Raw genomic sequence first — 25,307 nt, 5'->3', positions numbered from 1 at the left:
TATAACAATTGCTCTGAACACTTTGATTTTTGGATCTAGCCTGATGTCATGATTTTGGAACACTCGAGTCTTAAGCTTTCCAAAGGCTGCAGCAGCTTGCCTGATTCTGTGATGGACTTCTGCATCAACGTTAGCATTTGAAGACATTATACTACCAAGGTATGTGAAGCTTTCTATATTTTCAAGAGCCACTTCTTCTATCTTTATTGCTGGTGGTAGAGTACTTCAATCAATCAATCAATCAATCAATCAATGTTTATTTATATAGCCCTAAATCACAAGTGTCTCAAAGGGCTGTACAAGCCACAACGACATCCTCGGTACAGAGCCCACATACGGGCAAGGAAAACTCACCCCAGTGGGACGTCAATGTGAATGACTATGAGAAACCTTGGAGAGGACCGCATATGTGGGTACCCCCCCCCCCCCCACCCCCCCACCCCTCTCTAGGGGAGACCGAAAGCAATGGATGTCGAGTGGGTCTGACATAATATTGTGAAAGTCTAACACATCAGCGAGAGTCCAGTCCATAGTGGGGCAAGCAGGAACCATCCCGAGTGGAGACGGGTCAGCAGCGTAGAGATGTCCCCATCTGATGAACAGGCTAGCGGTCCACCCCGGGTTTGGAGCAGAGTAGAAAAGAAAAGAAAAGAAACGGCAGATCAACTGGTCTAAACAGGGAGTCTATTTAAAGGCTAGAGTATACAAATGAGTTTTAAGATGAGACTTAAATGCTTCTACTGAGGTAGCATCTCTAACTTTTACCGGGAGGGCATTCCAGAGTACTGGAGCCCGAATAGAAAACGCTCTATAGCCCGCAGACTTTTTTTGGGCTGTGGGAATCACTAATAAGCCGGAGTTCTTTGAACGCAGATTTCTTGTCGGGACATATGGTACAATACAATCGGCAAGATAGGCAGGAGCTTGACCGTGTAGTATTTTATACGTAAGTAGTAAAACCTTAAAGTCGCATCTTAGGTGCACAGGAAGCCAGTGCAAGTGAGCCAGTATAGGCGTAATATGATCAAACTTTCTTGTTTTTGTCAAAAGTCTAGCAGCCGCATTTTGTACCATCTGTAATCTTTTAATGCTAGACATAGGGAGGCCCGAAAATAAAACGTTACAGTAATCGAGACGAGACGTAACGAACGCATGAATAATGATCTCAGCATCGCTTGTGGACAAAATGGGATGAATTTTAGCGATATTACGGAGATGAAAGAAGGCCGTTTTAGTAACACTCTTAATGTGCGACTCAAACGAGAGAGTTGGGTGGAAGATAATACCCAGATTCTTTACAGAGTCGCCTTGTTTAATTGTTTGGTTGTCAAATGTTAAGGTGGTATTTTTAAATAGATGTCGGTGTTGAGCAGGACCGATAATCAGCATTTCCGTTTTCTTAGCGTTGAGTTGCAAAAAGTTAGCGGACATCCATTGTTTAATTTCATTAAGACACGCCTCCAGCTGACTACAATCCGGCGTGTTGGTCAGCTTTAGGGGCATGTAGAGTTGAGTGTCATCAGCATAACAGTGAAAGCTAACACCGTATTTGCGTATGATGTCACCTAGCGGCAGCATGTAAATACTAAAGAGTGCAGGGCCAAGAACCGAACCCTGGGGAACTCCGCACGTTACCTTAACATAGTCCGAGGTCACATTGTTATGGGAGACACACTGCATCCTGTCAGTAAGATAAGAGTTAAACCAAGACAAGGCTAAGTCTGTCATCCCAATACGCGTTTTGATACGCTCTAATAAAATATTATGATCAACAGTATCGAAAGCGGCGCTAAGATCAAGAAGCAGCAACATAGATGAAGCATCAGAATCCATCGTTAGCAATAGATCATTAGTCATTTTTGCGAGGGCTGTCTCCGTAGAGTGATTTGCCCTGAAACCGGATTGAAAAGGTTCACAGAGATTGTTAGTCACTAAGTGTTCATTTAGCTGCTGTGCTACAATTTTTTGGAGGATTTTCGAGATAAACGGAAGGTGGGAGACCGGCCGGTAGTTTACCATGAGGTCAGGATCGAGGTTAGGTCTTTTGAGTAGAGGATGAATAACCGCTTTTTTGAATGCTAGGGGAACAGTACCAGAGGAAAGTGATAGGTTTATAATATTTAACACTGATGGACCTAATAATACAAAAAGCTCCTTGATAAGTTTCCCAGGAATTGGGTCAAGTAAACATGTTGTTTGTTTTGTCCCATTTACACATTTTGACAATTCCTCCAATGTTATTTCATCAAAGAGAGAGAAACTATTTTGGAGGGCAATGTCCATCGTATATACAGTCGTATTTGTGTTAATAGAACCCAGTTGTAGCTGAGATGCATTGTCTTTAATCTCTTTTCTAATGACTTCAATTTTCTTATTAAAGAAATTCATAAAATCATCTGCCGAGTGGGTGGAGCTACTGGGAGGAGTCCCTTGTTGGGTTAGCGATGCTACTGTACTAAACAGAAATTTAGGATCGTTTTTGTTGAGGTGGATGAGATTTGAGTAATATTTAGCTTTAGCTGAGGTAAGCATGCGTTTATAAGTTATTAAACTATCACACCATGCTTGATGGAAGACCTCAAGTTTAGTCGCACGCCATTTGCGTTCCAGCTTTCTACATGATAATTTCTGGGCTTTAGTTTCTTCTGTAAACCATGGGGTACGCCTTTTAGGGGCCCTTTTTAGCTTTAGCGGTGCTACACTATCAATGGTGTCGCGCAGGGCGTCATTAAAGTTGTTAGTGAGGTTATCAATAGAGCCCACATAATTTGGGAATGGTGCCATTACCGAAGGCAGTAGGTCAGTAAGAGTCGTCGTTGTGGCAGTATTAATGTTGCGGCTGCTATAGTAGTTATTATTATTATTATTAGTTTGTTGACAATGAGTCAGAACTTCGAATTTTATAAGGTAATGATCGGACATTACTTTAGTGTACGGGAGTATCGTAACTTTAGAGGTGGTGACACCCCTGACAAGCACTAGATCTATCGTATTACCGTTGCGATGCGTGGGTTCATTTATTATTTGTGTAAGACCACAGCTATCAATTATAGTCTGGAGCGCCACGCATGGAGGGTCCGATGGGGTATTCATATGGATATTAAAGTCCCCCATTATGATTATATTGTTGGTGTGCGTCACTAGATCGGCAACAAACTCTGAGAATTCACTGATGAAGTCCGAATAGGGCCCAGGGGGGCGGTAGATAACAGCCAGGTGGAGAGGCAGCGGTGTGACAAACCTCAAAGTGAGCACCTCAAACGAGTTATATTTATTATTTAGGTTAGGTGTAAGATTATAGTTTTCATTGTATATTAGTGCGACACCCCCTCCCCTTTTAAGAGGTCTGGCAACATGTGTATTGGTATAGCCAGGAGGAGATGCCTCATTTAGCGCAAAAAAATCGTCTGGTTTGAGCCGGGTCTCGGCGAGACCAACGACGTCAAGTTTGTTGTCTCTAATGACTTCATTAACTAATAACGTTTTGGAAGATAATGATCTTATGTTTAAAAAGCCCATATTATAGGTAGTGGGCTGTTTTGAGGATTGTTTGTTGAAATTATCCGAAGTAGCAATATTAATAATGTTGCGTTCATTATGCGTATTGCACTTTAAATAGTTTCGACCATATCTAGGAATTGATACGACGGGGATATTCAGATTGTTTGCTTGATGTTGCGATAAACTGAACGCATCATAGTTAGCTACCTCAGTACAATGTATGTCTGCCTCTGACACGGTCACAAAAGAAAAAACATTATGTGAGTTGTGTTTTATTCTAAGAGAATTGCTATGTGAGCAGGGATTATCCAGCCTGACGCCGGCTATTTCTAGTTTAAATGGCTTCTTACCCGGAGACTCTACGTTTCTTTGGTTAGCTTTTCTCTTTGTTGTTAGCCCAGCTCGGCATCCCCGCTTCTGCTTCCGCTCGCACCGCCTATGTCGTCTCCATTGGCGGTCACCGCTAGCACTTGACTCCGCTGCTACAAAGGCCGCTCGATGTAGCCCACAAAGTATTCCCATGCTAGCGAGGAGGTCCACCGTACATGCATCTTTCAGTCTATAACGACCCGATCCATCCACATCCAGAATTGTCTGTCGGTCGTATGTGATCACAGAGTGTTCACGCTTTGAGCCAGCCATGTAATTGACAGAAATGACGGGTGTTTTTTGCCAAATCGCTCTACACTCCCAAGAGCGTTAGCAGAGCCGCAGCATCGCCATCGCCATGCGCCGCCATTTTAGTAGTACTTGTGTTTTCTTTGCATTTATTTTAAGTCCAAGTTGTGTGTATGCATAGTTAAATGCATCCAGTATTACTTGCAAATCTTCTGCACTCTGGGCTGCTATTGCATTATCATCGGCATATTGAAATTGTACCACTGTGGACCTTGAAACTTTTGTTCTGGCTTGCAGCTTCCTCAGGTTGAACAGTTTTCTATCTATCCGAAATGCAAATTGAAATAGCTCAGCTGGTATTCGTGAATATGCAATGTGGATCACAACAGAGATAAAGACGGAGAACAGTGTCGGGGCTTTCAAACATCCCTGTTTTACTCCAGTTTTTACTTCAAACGGAGCAGAATCATGGCCATTCCAAAGTACTGTAGCTGTCATATTGTCATGCATCAATCGGACTATACTGATGAATTTTGGAGGACATCCTGATCTTGCCAGTACTTCCCAAAGTAGTTCCCTGGAGACAGTGTCAAATGCTTTTGTGAGGTCAATAAACGCCATATAGAGGGGTTTATTTTGTTCAATGCATTTTTCTTGGAGTTGTCTCACTGAGAATATCATGTCAGTTATTTCCTCTGTTTGGTCTAAAGCCGGATTGAGATTCTGGGAGTATGTCCTCAGCAATGGTCTGAAGTCTTGTGTTGAGGATTCCTGACAGGACCTTACCGGCAGTACTGAGTAGTGATATGCCTCGGTAATTGCCACAATCTGCTCTATCACCCTTTTTTGTGTATATCTTCACAATGTTGGCATTCTTTAGCTCTGGTGGTATTTCTTCCTCGCTCCAAATTTTTAGTATAATTTGATATACATGTTCTTGTAGTTTGTTTCCACCATGCTTAAATATTTCAATTGGAATTCCGTCTGGGCCTGCCGCTTTGCCAGCTTTCATTCGTCTGATGGATTTCTTCATTTCTTCCAGGGTTGGTAAGTCTCCTAGGTCCATTTTGATGGTCTATTGGGGTATGGCATTGAGGACATCCCTGTTATAGACAGTTAGTTGGTTCAGTAGTTCTTCAAAGTGCTCTCGCCACTGTGCTTTGATTTCTTTGTTGGTCTTCAGAATGGTACCCCCGTCTTTGCCCTTGTATAGATGGTCCATATATCTCTTTTGTCGCTGTAAAGAATGCCTTGCAATTGTTGTTATCAGCTAAGAGTTGTATTTCTTCAGCCTTTGACTGCCACCATTTATTTTTCATGCCTCGCACCGTTCGTTGTACATCACTTTTGATTTCTAGATACTGATTTTTCTTTAAAATGGAGTTAGGGTCATTCTGAAGTTGTATGATAGCTTCCCCTTTTTCTATTCATGAGCTGTTGCAGTTCTGTGTTGTTTTGATCAAAACAGTCCTCATGTTTCTTGAGGCCGGGACTAGGTGAACATTTGCCAATGATACTCGAACTTGCTTTATAAATAATATATTTATTTAAATAAAACATTTTTTCTCCTCTGTTGACAGCTGTGTTGGCGCTAGGAATGTTCAAAATGTTCAAGTCATAAAAATGGGGTCCCACAGTAAATTTTCGGGGTCCCACTTTTTTGTAAGCGTTTTGAAAAAAAAAGATAAACGTATGCATTATCCTGTTATATCTCACATTCTATGTTGTGTTTTGGAAAAAGGTTGTCATAAACGTTAATTAATTCATTAAAAAATAAATAAACAAGTTTGTATACATATGTAAATGTATTCAGTTATAAACATTCATTCACTTTCTTCTTTCCTCCATGGATCTAAACTTTACCGCTGCTGGTAGTTTTTTCTATGTTTTTATTTAATAAGTTGTAGGTGTATTTATTTCAGTATAAAATTGTAAAAAGTGTTTTGCTTGGGTCATGAAATGATGATAATGGTGTGCCAGGGCACACATACATTTTATATTTAACGCTTAAATCTCTGGAGTCTACATCAACTTCAGATCTATCCCTCATTTCAAAGTGTTTTAGTTTTTTTGATGTTTGTTTGTTTTTTGTTTGTTTGTTTTGTTTGTTTGTTTTCCGCCCTTTTTGGTCAAACAAAACTGTTTTTTTATGGCAAATGCAAAATATGCAAAATCTTCCACCAAAAATATTTTTCTTAGTGTAATATTTGATGTGAAGTAATGGGAACTTTGGATAGGTCAATAATTCATAACAACATTGATTTTGATTCAATATTATGTTTTGAGCAATGACAGTTTGAAAGAAAAAAACAGCTTTCTTACATTGCAACTGTTTTTAAATTACATTTCACCTTTAAGCTTTTTTATTTCACTTTTGTTCTGTTTTTGTTTATTTGAATAGTATTTTTAGAATGTGCCGTGGGCCTTTAAAACATTAGCTGTGGGCCGCAAATGGCCCCCGGGGCACACTTTTGACACCCCTGCTATAGATAATAAAAAATTAAATGTGATAAATCTATGGATAAAAAGCAGAGCCTGGCGACGCATGCGCGTTTATCATAACTCTCTCTCTCTCTCTCTCTCTCTGTCTCTGCCCCTCCCTCACCAATTTGTTTTGTTTTTAACCCCTTCTTAACCCTGAACGTACATTGAAATACACGCAACCCTAACTCAAAATGCCGGACATTTGAGGCATTTAAGAAACTCCGCCCAAACAGCCTGGACAGGCCCGCAAAAGAGGACATGAGCTTGACAACACACTGTGTCCAATATTTTCACAAAGATAAAATAAGTCATATTTTTGGTTCATTTAATAGTTAAAACAAATTTACATTATTGCAATCAGTTGATAAAACATTGTCCTTTACTATTATAAAAGCTTTTTACAAAAATCTACTACTCTGCTTGCATGTCAGCAGACTGGGGTAGATCCTGCTGAAATCTATGTATTGAATGAATAGAGAATCCTTTTGAATCAGGAAAAAATCGTTTTTGAATCGAGAATCGTGTTGAATGGGGAAAAAAAAAATCGTTTTTGAATCGAATCGTGACCCCAAGAATCGATATTGAATCGAATCGTGGGACACCCAAAGATTCGCAGCCCTAATAGCCATAGCACACATCCCTCTTACATGTGTGTAAGAGGGAAACATCAAAGAACACAAAGGACATTAAAGGAGCAGAGCTGATGCAACCAGACACTTCTACATACAGCTATGAATAAAAAGTAAAAGAAACATATACACTGTGGTGGCCTCTGCGGTGTTCCCCGCCGTCGTCTGCTGGGGTGGAGGGAGCATGGCCAGAGACAGGAGCAGACCCAACAAAGCAACTGAGAGAGCCGACTCCACTCTCGGCCGCCCACTAACTCCAGTCCGCATGGATGAGCGAGGATGCGTCTAAGGCAGGAGTCACCAACCTTTTTGAAACCAAGAGCTACTTCTTGGGTAGTGATTAATGCGAAGGGCTACCAGTTTGATACACACTTAAAAAAATTGCCAGAAATAGCCAATTTGCTCAATTTACCTTTAACTCTATGTTATTATTAATAATTAATGATATTTACACTTAATTGAACGATTTAAAAGAGGAGAAAACACAAAAAAAATTACAATTAAATTTTGAAACATAGTTTATCTTCAATTTCGACTCTTTAAAATTCCAAATTCAACCGAAAAAAAGAGAAAAACTAGCTAATTCGAATCTTTTTGAAAAAATTTAAAAAATAATTTATGAAACATCATTAGTAATTTTTCCTGATTAAGATTAATTTTAGAATTTTGATGACATGTTTTAAAAAGGTTAAAATCCAATCTGCACTTTGTTAGAATATATAACAAATTGGACCAAGCTATATTTCTAACAAAGACAAATCATTATTTCTTCTAGATTTTCCAGAACAAAATTTTTAAAAGAAATTCAAAAGAGTTTGAAATAAGACTTAAATTTGATTCTACAGATTTTCTAGATTTGCCAGAATAATTTTTTTGAATTTTAATCATAATAAGTTTGAAGAAATATTTCACAAATATTCTTTGTCGAAAAAACAGAAGCTAAAATGAAGAATTAAATTAAAATGTATTTATTATTCTTTACAGTAAAAAAAATTTTTTTACTTGAACATTGATTTAAATTGTCAGGAAAGAAGAGGAAGGAATTTAAAAGGTAAAAAGGTATATGTGTTTAAAAATCCTAAAATCATTTTTAAGGTTGTATTTTTTCTCTAAAATTGTCTTTCTGAAAGTTATAAGGAAGAAGAGTAAAAAAAAAGAATTTATTTAAACAAGTGAAGACCAAGTCTTTAAAATATTTTCTTGGATTTTCAAATTCTATTTGAGTTTTGTCTCTCTTAGAATTAAAAATGTCGGGCAAAGCGAGACCAGCTTGCTAGTAAATAAATACAATTTAAAAAATAGAGGCAGCTCACTGGTAAGTGCTGCTATTTGAGCTATTTTTAGAACAGGCCAGCGGGCTACTCATCTGGTCCTTACGGGCTACCTGGTGCCCGCGGGCACCGCGTTGGTGACCCCTGCTCTAAGGAGACTGAGGTGTCCGACACCTGCTCATTCCGCCAAGACACTGTGAAGCCTGTCCGTCCCGGCGCTCAGTGCTCGCTCCGCAGCCCTGTCTCTTCATCCTCATCCCCTCCAGTCTCTCCAAACGGACTCTGGTGTGGCAGAGACCCAGCAGCTGGTCTCCATGGCCAAAAGGCTACTACAAGTAACATTTGCACTGTAGCTTCATGATTATATCTGCAGGTAAAATGCATGATTATGTCTACAGGTCAAATGAATTAAACGTCTGTGTTTGCAATGCCGTGCCTCCGTACAAAGTTGTCTTGAATATGTCCTTAAACATGTCTCCAGACCATCACTAAAGCTTAGTTAGTGAAAGCTAACAGCCAGGTTATCAGCCTTTCGCAGGTTGTAGGTGTTTTACATGTCAAATAGCTCGTGGAAAGGACTTAAAAGCATGACCGCGTGGACATTTTTAAAAGGGCCCGTGTCGTTATCTGCGTTTGTCCCGCAGGCTTCTTCCTCACAGTCCGAAATGTCTGAGCTTGTGGAAGATTTAGTGTCGCCCTCCTCTTTAAACGCCAACACCCAGGAAGACTGCAGTAACCCTCCGGGCGGCGAGGACTACCTGTTTGTGGAGGCCCGGCACCCCAACACCGTCCTGCAGGGCCTCAACACCCTGCGGCTCTTCAACTCCTTCTGTGACGTCACTCTGTGCTGTGGCGGACAGGAGTTCCCCTGTCACCGCATCGTGTTGGCTTCCTTCAGCTCTTACTTCCAGGTACGTGCCGCTCTTCCTTCAACGTCCACAGTAACAGCCGCTGACGTTGACCTTTGCAGACCATGTTCACCACCGACCTGAAGGAGTCCAAGCAGGAACGGGTGGCCATCAATGGAGTGGAGCCACAGATGATCGGCATGCTGGTGAGGTACGCCTATACGTCAGCGGTCTACATTTCCAAAGCAAATGTCCAGGTAGGTTTCCATCTTTTCTTTCTTCTCCACATTGCTCGGTGTTGGTGCTAGGAATTTTCAAAATGGGACCCCATCAAGTCAGTTTGTAAGCGTTTTGAAAACAAATGAGAAATGTAGGGGTGTAACGGTACGTGTATTTGTATTGAACCGTTTCGGTACGGTGGTTCCGGTTCGGTTCGGAGGTGTACCGAACGAGTTTCCACACGGACATATTAAGTAGCGTAACGCACGTTGTGTAAACAATGCACACCGAGGCACAACACACGGCATGCTAGCAGCTAACGGGCTAGGATAGACTGACCATACGTCCTCTTTTCACCGGACATGTCCTCTTTTGCGGAGTTTCTTAAATGCCTCGAATGTCCGGCATTTTGAGTTAGGGTTGCGTGTATTTTCAATGTACGTTCAGGGTTAAGAAGGGGTTAAAAACAAAACAAACAGCAGCATTGGTGAGGGAGGGGCAGATAGAGAGAGAGAGAGTTATGATAAACGCGCATGCGTCGCCAGGCTCTGCTTTTTATCCATAGATTTATCACATTTAATGTTTTATTATCTATAGCAGTGGTGTCAAAAGTGTGCCCCGGAGGCCATTTGCGGCCCACAGCTAATGTTTTAAAGGCCCACGGCACATTCTAAAAATACTATTCAAATAAACAAAAACAGAACAAAAGTGAAATAAAAAAGCTTAAAGGTTAAATGTCATTTAGAAAAAGTTGCAATGAATAAATGGGAACTAACCTGGAAGCCTTTACTGACATATATTGAATCATAATTTAGACATTTAAGGAAAAAAGAAAAAAAAACAGGAAAAAAAACCAAAAAAATCTGCCATCTTTTTTGTAGTTGTATTATCTTTATTATTTTCTGTATTGATCCTACACTATTATTGCTTTTTTTTGTTTTTGTTTTGTTACTTCTGATATGGATTTGCCACGGTTTACTTGCTTATTTTTTAAATTTTTTTTGTGACTTTTTATTTTTTATTGTTTTGCATCTGATCAACTTCTGTGACTTTCCTTTTCTTTTTGAAGTGTGAACGGTGAGAGGTCCTCGAGAGGTGATCTTGGGATCACTTCCTGAGGATCCTTGATGCCGAGGAATGTTCATCCATCTTGCTGTGGTCTCGATAGCCTGCTGACCCTGAGCCGGAGCGGGATGGATGGATATATATATACAATATCTGGGTTATTTTTTCTAATAATGTTTATACTGTAAACCTTGAGTTGTTAAAGTTCAAGTGCACTTCTCTCCTCAAGTGTGCATGTGAGTGTGTATGAGTGGATGTGTGATTGTATGAAGGCTTTGCACGAGCAAAGTATGACTGTTAAATGTGATTTAACCAGTTCAAAAAGGAGGTTCAAAAAGAGGTCGTCTGGAAATTGGGCAGATCCTGTCTTCTCTCCACTTTGAAGTCTTTGGGTTAGAACAATATCTTTCTGTTGATTACCATACATTCCTTGAATTCCTTCTAAGTCCATAACAAGATCTGATAGCTTAGTTACAGCTCTTTTTATTACCAAATATGTGTTATATGTGTTTTATGTTGCACGATTGCACCAAGAAAAATTCCTAGTTTGTGAACCCGTTCTCAAACAATGGCAATAAAACTATTCTGATTCTGATTCTGGTGAAAGAACACAGGAACACCTTCAACTTGCTTTCCCCCCTACACAGTGGAGTTTTACGAGCCTTACTCTTGGTAGGTTTCAAAGACAGCTTTTGTTTTCTCACCAGACCCTCAATGTAACACAAAGTTTTTGTGATAATTTAGAAACAATTATTCTAACAAAAGGTAAACTGAATTAAAAACAATTAAAATGGATAAACTAAATTGTGTAATTTTTTTATATTGCTATTCAATTTATTGTTATTGCTTTTATTATTTTACTTCTTATGGTTTATTTGTTACTAATTTATATACAGGTTTTTTTTATTTTTTTTTACTATTTTTAAAGTTGAGTTTGGTGGTACAATAAACAATGTTTTCAAAATAATTATTGATCGTGTAATTAATCCTGATTACAATATCCATTAAAATAATTGTGATTATTATCTCATCCAGCCTTAGTACAAGCTGTTTTCCGCGTGGTGTCTGTAACTGTTTTTATATTGTTGTACTTTCTTTTTTTATTCAAGAAAATGTTTTTAATTTATTTATCTTATTTTACTAATTTTTAAAAAAAGTACCTTATCTTCACCATACCTGGTTGTCCAAATTAGGCATAATAATGTGTTAATTCCACGACTGCATATATCGGTATCGGTTGATATCGGTATCGGTAATTAAAGAGTTGGACAATATCGGATATCGGCAAAAAGCCATTATCGGACATCCCTATATTTAATGGCATGGAAGTCTACACTTCAAATTAATATTAATCTTAAAAAAAAAAAAAAAAAGTATTTGCGTTGGTGTTTCTAACATAGACATCTTATAAGTAGACGCAGCATTGGCTGCTGTGACGCGAGAAATTGGGCCGCCATCTTGAAGTGGTGATGAGGATCAGCTTAAACCAGGGGTGTGCAAAGTGCGGCCCGGGGGCCATTTGCGGCCCGCAGCTAATTGTTTACCGGCCCGCCACACATTCTGGAAATATTATTGTAAAAATAAGCGGAATGATGTGAAATCTAACGAGAAAAAGTTGCAATGTTGACACAAAAGCTGCCATGCAGGCTGTTTTTTTTTTTCTTTTGTCTTCATTTTTTTTTTTTTGCCATTGCTCAAAAAAAAAAAATAATGACAAAAAATCCATGTTTATAATTAGAGATGTCCGATAATATCGGTCTGCCGATATTATCGGCCGATAAATGCGTTAAAATGTAATATCGGAAATTATCGGTATCGGTTTTTTTTATTATCAGTATCGTTTTTTTAATTAATTTTTTTATTTATTTTAATTAAATCCACATAAAAAACACAAGATACACTTACAATTAGTGCACCAACCCAAAAAACCTCCCTCCCCCATTTACACTCATTCACACAAAAGGGTTGTTTCTTTCTGTTATTAATATTCTGCTTCCTACATTATATATCAATACAGTCTGCAAGGGATACAGTCCGTAAGCACACATGATTGTGCGTGCTGCTGCTCCACTAATAGTACTAACCTTTAACAGTTAATTTTACTAATTTTCATTCATTACTAGTTTCTATGTAACTGTTTTTATATTGTTGTACTTTCTTTTTTATTCAAGAAAATGTTTTTAATTTATTTATCTTATTTTATTTGATTCATTTTTTTAAAAAGTACCTTATCTTCACCATACCTGGTTGTCCAAATTAGGCATAATAATGTGTTAATTCCACGACTGTATATGTCGGTTGATATCGGTATCGGTCGATATCGGTATCGGTAATTAAAGAGTTGGACAATATCGGCATATCGGATATCGGCAAAAAGCCATTATCGGACATCCCTATTTATAATGAATTAATTTCAGGGCTCCAATTACTTGAAATATTTCACTTTAAAATGTTTTACGTGGTAAATATTGCATATATTGTGTGGTTGCCATATAAAAACATCAAAGTTTTCTTTGACAAAAGCGCATAAAACAAACAAAAATAATAATTCCAGCATAAAATGGACAGATATATCTGAAGTTGATCTCGTAACTTAAGTGTTGAAAGTAAAACAAAAACCTAATAAAAATATATCACTTTATGAGTGGGGGACCTTTTGGATCCCAAATATATTTAGTGACTCTTTATTTATCTTTTCACTGTGATTACTCAAAAATATGAAATAATTCAAATCCATGGTGTCCTGCATTATTGATCTTTTAGGGCTTCATGACTAAATACTGCATATTTCAGTTTTACTACAAAAAAACTAAGTTGTTTTTGACAGAAAAGCCATAAAACATTTTTTTTAATTTGTATTACTTTATATCAACTTAAAAGGCTGCTCATCCTAAATGTGTTGTCATCCCGTATATGTCCACACGGAGGCGCCCGTCTACCAAATAGCTGTCAAACAACAACGTCTCCCCCCTGCTCGTTATTGACTGACAAATGAGAGAAATGATCATTTTGTAACAACTTGTGGCAATTACCTGCGACAGATGCGGACTCAAAGCTACATTATTATCATGTTTTCAAGTTTATTTTCCAACTTGTCACATCTTCACTGGGGGAACGCAGGCAATGTTCACTCTTTTTGATGATGCATTAAAGGTTGCCATGGCGACCACATTTCTCTCACTTGTGACTGACAAACCCTCCCTCCTCCCCTCACTGGGGGGAAAAAAGAGGATTTATTTCTCAGGGATTTGCCAGAGGAAAATATTTTACTATGGTTATCATACAGTGCTCACACACACACACACACACACACACACACACACACACGCACACACACACACACACACACACACACACACACACACACACACACACACACACACACACACACACACACACACACACACACACACACACACACACACACACACACACATTCTTTTATTTCTTACCTTCTTGAGACCTGAGAAAAATGCCTCCCTCTTTAGGACAACCCTTTCTAGATATATAAAGATGTGTTTTTACAACATGAATAATATATACATACTATGCAAATATAACAAAAACCTTGTTGTGAAAAATGAGTTGGAATTTCACAAGAAAAACGTATAATTTTTTGGCAGTATAATAATAAAAGTCGTAATTTTACTCAACGCAAGTCAAAATTTGACAATAAAAACTCAACATGTGTGCAATGTTATGATAAAAGTTGGAGTTTTACTCAATAACAGTCACAATTTTACAAGAAAAGCTTAGAATTTTGGCAATTTTATGAAAAATGTCGTAACTTTACTCCACAAAAGTCGCAATTTTAGAAGAAAACGTAAACATTTTGGCAACATTATAATAATAAATTGGAATTTTACTTGGCAAAATGATGACAAAAGTCAACATTTTACTCAAAAAAATGTCACTATTTTACAAGAACAACAAAAAAATTGGCAATAGTGTGATAAAAGTCAGAATTTTATATGACGAATGTCACCATTTTGCATTAAAAAGTAATAATTTGATATAAAAAAATGTAATAATTTTACAATAAAATATTGCAATATTACAGAAACAGAAAGAATATGAGAAATTGTTCCCAATTTTATAAGAAAAAAGTCGACACATTGTGAAAAAAAGACTGCTTTTAGTTCTTTTTGTTGTTGTTTTTTTGTAATTGTTTTTTAATCTTCATTATTTACTTCAAGTTATTACAGTATGTCTCTATATACATATTTATTTTATTAATTTTGGCCAAAGGGGGCGCGTTTCAATTTCTTATGCCACAATTTCACAAGAAAAACTTAGAATTTTTGGCAGTAATATAATAAAAGTTGTCATTTTACTCAACGCAAGTCCAAATTTGACAAGAAAAACTGGACATTTGTGCAATGTTGTGATAAAAGTTGGAGTTTTACTCAATAACAGTCGCAATTTTACAAGAAAAGCTTAGAATTTTGGCAATTTTATGAAAAAAGTCGTAACTTTACTCGACAAAAGTCCCAATTTTAGAAGAAAACTTAACATTTTGGGCAACATTATAATAATAAATTGGAATTTTACTTGGCAAAATTATGACAGTCAACATTTTACTCAAAAAAATTTCACTATTTTACAAGAAAAACCAAAAAAAATGGCAACAGTGTGATAAAAGTCAGAATTTTTTTGACAAATGTCACCATTTTGCAATAAAAAGTTATAATTTGATATAAAAAAATGTAATAATTTTACAAGAAAATATTGCAATATTACAGAAACAGAAAGAATATGAGAAATTGTTCCCAATTTTATAAGAAAAAAGTCGACACAGACTGCTTTTAGTAATTTAAAAAAAAAAAAAAATTTTGTTTGTAATTGTTTTTTAATCTTCATCATTTACTTCAAGTTATTACAGTATGTCTCTATATACATATTTATTTATTAAAAAGAACAACAATTTTGGCCAAAGGGGGTGGATTTAAATTTCTTACACACACTTGTTATTAAATAGGTTTCCCTGCTCGTCAGGGGATTTTATATATGTATAAAATCCCCTGACGAGCAGGTAAACCTGCAAAACAGGCTTGTAGGGATGATATAGCCTCTGTGTTTTTTCCTGACCTAACGTATATTCCGCTCTTCCCGTTATTGAGCACTGTATAATGGATAAACCACAGTAACCTCGACTATATATATATATATATATATATATATATATATATATATATATATATATATATATATATATATATATATATATATATATATATATATATATATATATATATATATAAAACGTTGTTTTGCAACGTTTGCAACGTTATTTTGTTATTTTGCAACGTTTTCTTTATTTTGCAACATTTTCTTTGTCATTTTGCAAGGTGTTGCATGTCATTTTGCAACATTTTCCTTGTTATTTTGCAACGTTTTCCTTGTTATTTTGCAACGTTTTCTTTATTTTGCAATATTTTGCTTGTCATTCTGCAACGTTTTCTTTATTTTAGATTTTTTTTGTCATTTTGCATTGTTTTCTTTGTCATTTTGCAACCTTTTCTTTATTTTGCAACCTTTTTTTTCAATTTTGCAGCATTTCCTTTGTCGTTTTGCAAGATGTTGCATGTCATTTTGCAACGTTTTCCTTGTCATTTTGCAACGTTTTCCTTGTTATTTTGCAACGTTTCCTTGTTATTTTGCAACTTTTTCTTCATTTTTCAACGTTTTCCTTGTTATTTTGCAACGTTTTCTTTATTTTACAATATTTTGCTTGTTATTCTGCAACGTTTTCTTTATTTTTTATTTTTTTTGTCATTTTGCATTGTTTTCTTTGTCATTTTGCAACCTTTTCTTTATTTTGCAACCTTTTTTTAAAAATTTTGCAGCATTTCCTTTGTCATTTTGCAAGATGTTGCATGTCATTTTGCAACGTTTTCCTTGTCATTTTGCAACGTTTTCCTTGTCATTTTGCAACATTTTCCTTGTTATTTTGCAACGTTTTCCTTGTTATTTTGCAAGGTTTTCCTTGTCATTTTGCAACGTTTTCCTTGTTATTTTGAAACCTTTTCTTCATTTTGCAACGTTTTCCTGGTTATTTTGCAACGTTTTCTTCATTTTGTAACATTTTTCTTATTTTGCAAGTTTTTTTTTATTTTGCAATATTTTGCTTGTTATTTTGCAACGCTTTCTTTATTTCACATTTTCTTTGTTATTTTGCATTGTGGCCCTGTGATGAGGTGGCGACTTGTCCAGGGTGTACCCCGCCTTACGCCCGAATGCAGCTGAGATAGGCTCCAGCACCCCCCGCCACCCCAAAAGGGACAAGCGGTAGAAAATGGATGGATGGCTGCTGAGGCAGATGGCGTGGTGTTAAAAGGCTGGTAATGAGGTGCTGAGGAGGGCTATGAGTTGACCTCAAAAAGCGCATCAAAGGAGGGGGGGGAGGAAAAAGGAGTGGGGGAGGAAAAGGAGGAAGTAAAGCGTAGAGGGAGGAGAGAGTGGGAATTTATTCAAATATGAACCGAGTTTTAGTGGTGGAAGCTGCAACTGTCTGATACTCCATAGTTCTTATACAAAAGCAGTGAAGTTGTCACGTTGTGTAAATGCTAAATAAAAAGAGAATACAATGATTTGCAAAGCCACATCGGTGTGTAAAGGATATCACCACATGGGCTCAGGAACACTTCCGAAAAACCACTGTCAGTAACTACAGTTGGTCGCTACATCTGTAAGTGCAAGTTAAAACTCTTCTATGCAAAGCCAGAGTCATTTATCAACAACACCCAGAAAGTGGCTCCCGGAGCCACTTTTCATTGAAGCTTCGCTTCTTGGGTTTATTGCTCGCCATGGTGAAAACAATAACACGCGGGAGTCGGTAAAAAAATAAAAAATAAAATAAAATCCGCGTCCCAATTTCAATTTGTAAAAAGGCACAAAAGGTGTGTTCACTTTTTAATGTCTTTAATGTCCTTTGTGTTCTTTGATGTTTGATGTCTGATGTGTGCTATGGCTATGAGTTGTTTTTTCCCTTGGCCTCAGTCTGGACCCCCTCTCCAGGGGCCCAGGCTTAGACCCATTTTTTTTCTCCCCCCCAAACCCCCCCATTGTTTACCTGTATCTGACCTTTTTTGTAAGGGGCGCCGGAAGTTGGCAGACCCGTCAGCGATCCTGTTCTGTCTCCCTGTAATGTTTGCTCGTGTTCTGTCTCCCTGTAATGTTTGATCCTGTTCTGTCTCCCTGTAATGTTTGATCCTGTTCTGTCTCCCTGTAATGTTGATCCTGTTCTGTCTCCCTGTAATGTTTGATCCTGTTCTGTCTCCCTGTAATGTTTCATCCTGTTCTGTCTCCCTGTAATGTTTCATCCTGTTCTGTCTCCCTGTAATGTTTCATCCTGTTCTGTCTCCCTGTAATGTTGATCCTGTTCTGTCTCCCTGTAATGTTTGATCCTTTTCTGTCTCCCTGTAATGTTTGATGCTGTTCTGTCTCCCTGTAATGTTTGATCCTGTTCTGTCTCCCTGTAATGTTAGATGCTGTTCTGTCTCCCTGTAATGTTTGATCCTGTTCTGTCTCCCTGTAATGTTTGATGCTGTTCTGTCTCCCTGTAATGTTGATCCTGTTCTGTCTCCCTGTAATGTTTGATGCTGTTCTGTCTCCCTGTAATGTTTGATGCTGTTCTGTCTCCCTGTAATGTTGATCCTGTAATGTTTGATCCTGTTCTGTCTCCCTGTAATGTTTGATGCTGTTCTGTCTCCCTGTAATGTTTGATCCTGTTCTGTCTCCCTGTAATGTTTGATCCTGTTCTGTCTCCCTGTAATGTTTGTTCCTGTTCTGTCTCCCTGTAATGTTTGATCCTGTTCTGTCTCCCTGTAATGTTTGATGCTGTTCTGTCTCCCTGTAATGTTTGATGCTGTTCTGTCTCCCTGTAATGTTTGATCCTGTTCTGTCTCCCTGTAATGTTTGATGCTGTTCTGTCTCCCTGTAATGTTTGATCGTGTTCTGTCTCCCTGTAATGTTTGATCGTGTTCTGTCTCCCTGTAATGTTTGATCCTGTTCTGTCTCCCTGTAATGTTTGATACTGTTCTGTCTCCCTGTAATGTTGATCCTGTTCTGTCTCCCTGTAATGTTTGATGCTGTTTTGTCTCCCTGTAATGTTTGATGCTGTTCTGTCTCCCTGTAATGTTGATCCTGTAATGTTTGATCCGGTTATGTCTCCCTGTAATGTTTGATGCTGTTCTGTCTCCCTGTAATGTTTGATCCTGTTCTGTCTCCCTGTAATGTTTGATGCTGTTATGTCTCCCTGTAATGTTGATCCTGTTCTGTCTCCCTGTAATGTTTGATCCTGTTCTGTCTCCCTGTAATGTTAGATGCTGTTCTGTCTCCCTGTAATGTTTGATCCTGTTCTGTCTCCCTGTAATGTTGATCCTGTTCTGTCTCCCTGTAATGTTTGATCCTGTTCTGTCTCCCTGTAATGTTTGATGCTGTTATGTCTCCCTGTAATGTTGATCCTGTTCTGTCTCCCTGTAATGTTTGATGCTGTTCTGTCTGCCTGTAATGTTTGATGCTGTTCTGTCTCCCTGTAATGTTGATCCTGTAATGTTTGATCCTGTTCTGTCTCCCTGTAATGTTTGATCCTGTTCTGTCTCCCTGTAATGTTTGATCCTGTTCTGTCTCCCTGTAATGTTTGATCCTGTTCTGTCTCCCTGTAATGTTAGATGCTGTTCTGTCTCCCTGTAATGTTTGATCCTGTTCTGTCTCCCTGTAATGTTTGATGCTGTTCTGTCTCCCTGTAATGTTGATCCTGTTCTGTCTCCCTGTAATGTTTGATGCTGTTCTGTCTCCCTGTAATGTTTGATGCTGTTCTGTCTCCCTGTTCTGTCTCCCTGTAATGTTTGATGCTGTTCTGTCTCCCTGTAATGTTAGATGCTGTTCTGTCTCCCTGTAATGTTTGATCCTGTTCTGTCTCCCTGTAATGTTTGATGCTGTTCTGTCTCCCTGTAATGTTTGATCGTGTTCTGTCTCCCTGTAATGTTTGATCCTGTTCTGTCTCCCTGTAATGTTTGATACTGTTCTGTCTCCCTGTAATGTTGATCCTGTTCTGTCTCCCTGTAATGTTTGATCCTGTTCTGTCTCCCTGTAATGTTTGATGCTGTTATGTCTCCCTGTAATGTTGATCCTGTTCTGTCTCCCTGTAATGTTTGATCCTGTTCTGTCTCCCTGTAATGTTTGATGCTGTTCTGTCTCCCTGTAATGTTTGATGCTGTTCTGTCTCCCTGTAATGTTGATCCTGTTCTGTCTCCCTGTATTGTTGATCCTGTTCTGTCTCCCTGTAATGTTTGATCCTGTTCTGTCTCCCTGTAATGTTTGATGCTGTTCTGTCTCCCTGTAATGTTTGATGCTGTTCTGTCTCCCTGTAATGTTTGATCCTGTTCTGTCTCCCTGTAATGTTTGATGCTGTTCTGTCTCCCTGTAATGTTTGATCCTGTTCTGTCTCCCTGTAATGTTTGATCCTGTTCTGTCTCCCTGTAATGTTTCATTATGTTCTGTCTCCCTGTAATGTTTGATGCTGTTCTGTCTCCCTGTAATGTTTGATCCTGTTCTGTCTCCCTGTAATGTTTGATGCTGTTCTGTCTCCCTGTAATGTTTGATCCTGTTCTGTCTCCCTGTAATGTTTCATTATGTTCTGTCTCCCTGTAATGTTTGATCCTGTTCTGTCTCCCTGTAATGTTTGATGCTGTTCTGTCTCCCTGTAATGTTTGATCCTGTTCTGTCTCCCTGTAATGTTTGATCCTGTTCTGTCTCCCTGTAATGTTTCATTATGTTCTGTCTCCCTGTAATGTTTGATGCTGTTCTGTCTCCCTGTAATGTTTGATCCTGTTCTGTCTCCCTGTAATGTTTGATGCTGTTCTGTCTCCCTGTAATGTTTGATCCTGTTCTGTCTCCCTGTAATGTTTCATTATGTTCTGTCTCCCTGTAATGTTTGATGCTGTTCTGTCTCCCTGTAATGTTGATCCTGTAATGTTTGATCCTGTTCTGTCTCCCTGTAATGTTTGATCCTGTTCTGTCTCCCTGTAATGTTTGATCCTGTTCTGTCTCCCTGTAATGTTTGATCCTGTTCTGTCTCCCTGTAATGTTAGATGCTGTTCTGTCTCCCTGTAATGTTTGATCCTGTTCTGTCTCCCTGTAATGTTTGATGCTGTTCTGTCTCCCTGTAATGTTGATCCTGTTCTGTCTCCTTGTAATGTTTCATCCTGTTCTGTCTCCCTGTAATGTTTGATCCTGTTCTGTCTCCCTGTAATGTTGATCCTGTTCTGTCTCCCTGTAATGTTTGATCCTGTTCTGTCTCCCTGTAATGTTTGATCCTGTTCTGTCTCCCTGTAATGTTTCATCCTGTTCTGTCTCCCTGTAATGTTTCATCCTGTTCTGTCTCCCTGTAATGTTGATCCTGTTCTGTCTCCCTGTAATGTTTGATCCTTTTCTGTCTCCCTGTAATGTTTGATCCTGTTCTGTCTCCCTGTAATGTTAGATGCTGTTCTGTCTCCCTGTAATGTTTGATCCTGTTCTGTCTCCCTGTAATGTTTGATGCTGTTCTGTCTCCCTGTAATGTTGATCCTGTTCTGTCTCCCTGTAATGTTTGATGCTGTTCTGTCTCCCTGTAATGTTTGATGCTGTTCTGTCTCCCTGTAATGTTGATCCTGTAATGTTTGATCCTGTTCTGTCTCCCTGTAATGTTTGATGCTGTTCTGTCTCCCTGTAATGTTTGATCCTGTTCTGTCTCCCTGTAATGTTTGATCCTGTTCTGTCTCCCTGTAATGTTTGTTCCTGTTCTGTCTCCCTGTAATGTTTGATCCTGTTCTGTCTCCCTGTAATGTTTGATGCTGTTCTGTCTCCCTGTAATGTTTGATGCTGTTCTGTCTCCCTGTAATGTTTGATCCTGTTCTGTCTCCCTGTAATGTTTGATGCTGTTCTGTCTCCCTGTAATGTTTGATCGTGTTCTGTCTCCCTGTAATGTTTGATCGTGTTCTGTCTCCCTGTAATGTTTGATCCTGTTCTGTCTCCCTGTAATGTTTGATACTGTTCTGTCTCCCTGTAATGTTGATCCTGTTCTGTCTCCCTGTAATGTTTGATGCTGTTTTGTCTCCCTGTAATGTTTGATGCTGTTCTGTCTCCCTGTAATGTTTGATCCTGTTCTGTCTCCCTGTAATGTTTGATGCTGTTATGTCTCCCTGTAATGTTGATCCTGTTCTGTCTCCCTGTAATGTTTGATCCTGTTCTGTCTCCCTGTAATGTTAGATGCTGTTCTGTCTCCCTGTAATGTTTGATCCTGTTCTGTCTCCCTGTAATGTTGATCCTGTTCTGTCTCCCTGTAATGTTTGATCCTGTTCTGTCTCCCTGTAATGTTTGATGCTGTTATGTCTCCCTGTAATGTTGATCCTGTTCTGTCTCCCTGTAATGTTTGATGCTGTTCTGTCTGCCTGTAATGTTTGATGCTGTTCTGTCTCCCTGTAATGTTGATCCTGTAATGTTTGATCCTGTTCTGTCTCCCTGTAATGTTTGATCCTGTTCTGTCTCCCTGTAATGTTTGATCCTGTTCTGTCTCCCTGTAATGTTTGATCCTGTTCTGTCTCCCTGTAATGTTAGATGCTGTTCTGTCTCCCTGTAATGTTTGATCCTGTTCTGTCTCCCTGTAATGTTTGATGCTGTTCTGTCTCCCTGTAATGTTGATCCTGTTCTGTCTCCCTGTAATGTTTGATGCTGTTCTGTCTCCCTGTAATGTTTGATGCTGTTCTGTCTCCCTGTTCTGTCTCCCTGTAATGTTTGATGCTGTTCTGTCTCCCTGTAATGTTAGATGCTGTTCTGTCTCCCTGTAATGTTTGATCCTGTTCTGTCTCCCTGTAATGTTTGATGCTGTTCTGTCTCCCTGTAATGTTTGATCGTGTTCTGTCTCCCTGTAATGTTTGATCCTGTTCTGTCTCCCTGTAATGTTTGATACTGTTCTGTCTCCCTGTAATGTTGATCCTGTTCTGTCTCCCTGTAATGTTTGATCCTGTTCTGTCTCCCTGTAATGTTTGATGCTGTTATGTCTCCCTGTAATGTTGATCCTGTTCTGTCTCCCTGTAATGTTTGATCCTGTTCTGTCTCCCTGTAATGTTTGATGCTGTTCTGTCTCCCTGTAATGTTTGATGCTGTTCTGTCTCCCTGTAATGTTGATCCTGTTCTGTCTCCCTGTATTGTTGATCCTGTTCTGTCTCCCTGTAATGTTTGATCCTGTTCTGTCTCCCTGTAATGTTTGATGCTGTTCTGTCTCCCTGTAATGTTTGATGCTGTTCTGTCTCCCTGTAATGTTTGATCCTGTTCTGTCTCCCTGTAATGTTTGATGCTGTTCTGTCTCCCTGTAATGTTTGATCCTGTTCTGTCTCCCTGTAATGTTTGATCCTGTTCTGTCTCCCTGTAATGTTTCATTATGTTCTGTCTCCCTGTAATGTTTGATGCTGTTCTGTCTCCCTGTAATGTTTGATCCTGTTCTGTCTCCCTGTAATGTTTGATGCTGTTCTGTCTCCCTGTAATGTTTGATCCTGTTCTGTCTCCCTGTAATGTTTCATTATGTTCTGTCTCCCTGTAATGTTTGATCCTGTTCTGTCTCCCTGTAATGTTTGATCCTGTTCTGTCTCCCTGTAATGTTTCATTATGTTCTGTCTCCCTGTAATGTTTGATGCTGTTCTGTCTCCCTGTAATGTTTGATCCTGTTCTGTCTCCCTGTAATGTTTGATGCTGTTCTGTCTCCCTGTAATGTTTGATCCTGTTCTGTCTCCCTGTAATGTTTCATTATGTTCTGTCTCCCTGTAATGTTTGATGCTGTTCTGTCTCCCTGTAATGTTGATCCTGTAATGTTTGATCCTGTTCTGTCTCCCTGTAATGTTTGATCCTGTTCTGTCTCCCTGTAATGTTTGATCCTGTTCTGTCTCCCTGTAATGTTTGATCCTGTTCTGTCTCCCTGTAATGTTAGATGCTGTTCTGTCTCCCTGTAATGTTTGATCCTGTTCTGTCTCCCTGTAATGTTTGATGCTGTTCTGTCTCCCTGTAATGTTGATCCTGTTCTGTCTCCCTGTAATGTTTGATGCTGTTCTGTCTCCCTGTAATGTTTGATGCTGTTCTGTCTCCCTGTTCTGTCTCCCTGTAATGTTTGATGCTGTTCTGTCTCCCTGTAATGTTAGATGCTGTTCTGTCTCCCTGTAATGTTTGATCCTGTTCTGTCTCCCTGTAATGTTTGATGCTGTTCTGTCTCCCTGTAATGTTTGATCGTGTTCTGTCTCCCTGTAATGTTTGATCCTGTTCTGTCTCCCTGTAATGTTTGATACTGTTCTGTCTCCCTGTAATGTTGATCCTGTTCTGTCTCCCTGTAATGTTTGATCCTGTTCTGTCTCCCTGTAATGTTTGATGCTGTTATGTCTCCCTGTAATGTTGATCCTGTTCTGTCTCCCTGTAATGTTTGATCCTGTTCTGTCTCCCTGTAATGTTTGATGCTGTTCTGTCTCCCTGTAATGTTTGATGCTGTTCTGTCTCCCTGTAATGTTGATCCTGTTCTGTCTCCCTGTATTGTTGATCCTGTTCTGTCTCCCTGTAATGTTTGATCCTGTTCTGTCTCCCTGTAATGTTTGATGCTGTTCTGTCTCCCTGTAATGTTTGATGCTGTTCTGTCTCCCTGTAATGTTGATCCTGTTCTGTCTCCCTGTATTGTTGATCCTGTTCTGTCTCCCTGTAATGTTTGATCCTGTTCTGTCTCCCTGTAATGTTTGATGCTGTTCTGTCTCCCTGTAATGTTTGATGCTGTTCTGTCTCCCTGTAATGTTTGATCCTGTTCTGTCTCCCTGTAATGTTTGATGCTGTTCTGTCTCCCTGTAATGTTTGATCCTGTTCTGTCTCCCTGTAATGTTTGATCCTGTTCTGTCTCCCTGTAATGTTTCATTATGTTCTGTCTCCCTGTAATGTTTCATTATGTTCTGTCTCCCTGTAATGTTTGATGCTGTTCTGTCTCCCTGTAATGTTTGATCCTGTTCTGTCTCCCTGTAATGTTTGATGCTGTTCTGTCTCCCTGTAATGTTTGATCCTGTTCTGTCTCCCTGTAATGTTTCATTATGTTCTGTCTCCCTGTAATGTTTGATGCTGTTCTGTCTCCCTGTAATGTTGATCCTGTAATGTTTGATCCTGTTCTGTCTCCCTGTAATGTTTGATCCTGTTCTGTCTCCCTGTAATGTTTGATCCTGTTCTGTCTCCCTGTAATGTTTGATCCTGTTCTGTCTCCCTGTAATGTTAGATGCGGTTCTGTCTCCCTGTAATGTTTGATCCTGTTCTGTCTCCCTGTAATGTTTGATGCTGTTCTGTCTCCCTGTAATGTTGATCCTGTTCTGTCTCCCTGTAATGTTTGATGCTGTTCTGTCTCCCTGTAATGTTTGATACTGTTCTGTCTCCCTGTAATGTTGATCCTGTTCTGTCTCCCTGTAATGTTTGATCCTGTTCTGTCTCCCTGTAATGTTTGATGCTGTTATGTCTCCCTGTAATGTTGATCCTGTTCTGTCTCCCTGTAATGTTTGATCCTGTTCTGTCTCCCTGTAATGTTTGATGCTGTTCTGTCTCCCTGTAATGTTTGAAGCTGTTCTGTCTCCCTGTAATGTTGATCCTGTTCTGTCTCCCTGTATTGTTGATCCTGTTCTGTC

At 38.9% G+C, this 25,307-nt stretch overlaps 1 protein-coding gene across 1 annotated transcript in view; it reads left to right on the top strand.

The window, feature by feature from the left end:
- The first annotated feature begins 96 nt into the window (after window positions 1-96).
- LOC133642906 (cytohesin-3) overlaps window positions 97-25,307 on the top strand; it is a 127,638-nt gene continuing 102,427 nt past the window's right edge. Inside the window, exon 1 of the mRNA XM_062037325.1 lies at window positions 97-159. The gene's annotated coding sequence lies outside the window, so the exon portion shown is untranslated. The remainder of the gene's footprint in view (window positions 160-25,307) is intronic.

This window comes from Entelurus aequoreus, linkage group LG25 (genome assembly GCF_033978785.1).
Source record: "Entelurus aequoreus isolate RoL-2023_Sb linkage group LG25, RoL_Eaeq_v1.1, whole genome shotgun sequence".
Taxonomy (NCBI): domain Eukaryota; kingdom Metazoa; phylum Chordata; class Actinopteri; order Syngnathiformes; family Syngnathidae; genus Entelurus; species Entelurus aequoreus.
This window is presented reverse-complemented; position numbering and strand designations above follow the sequence as displayed.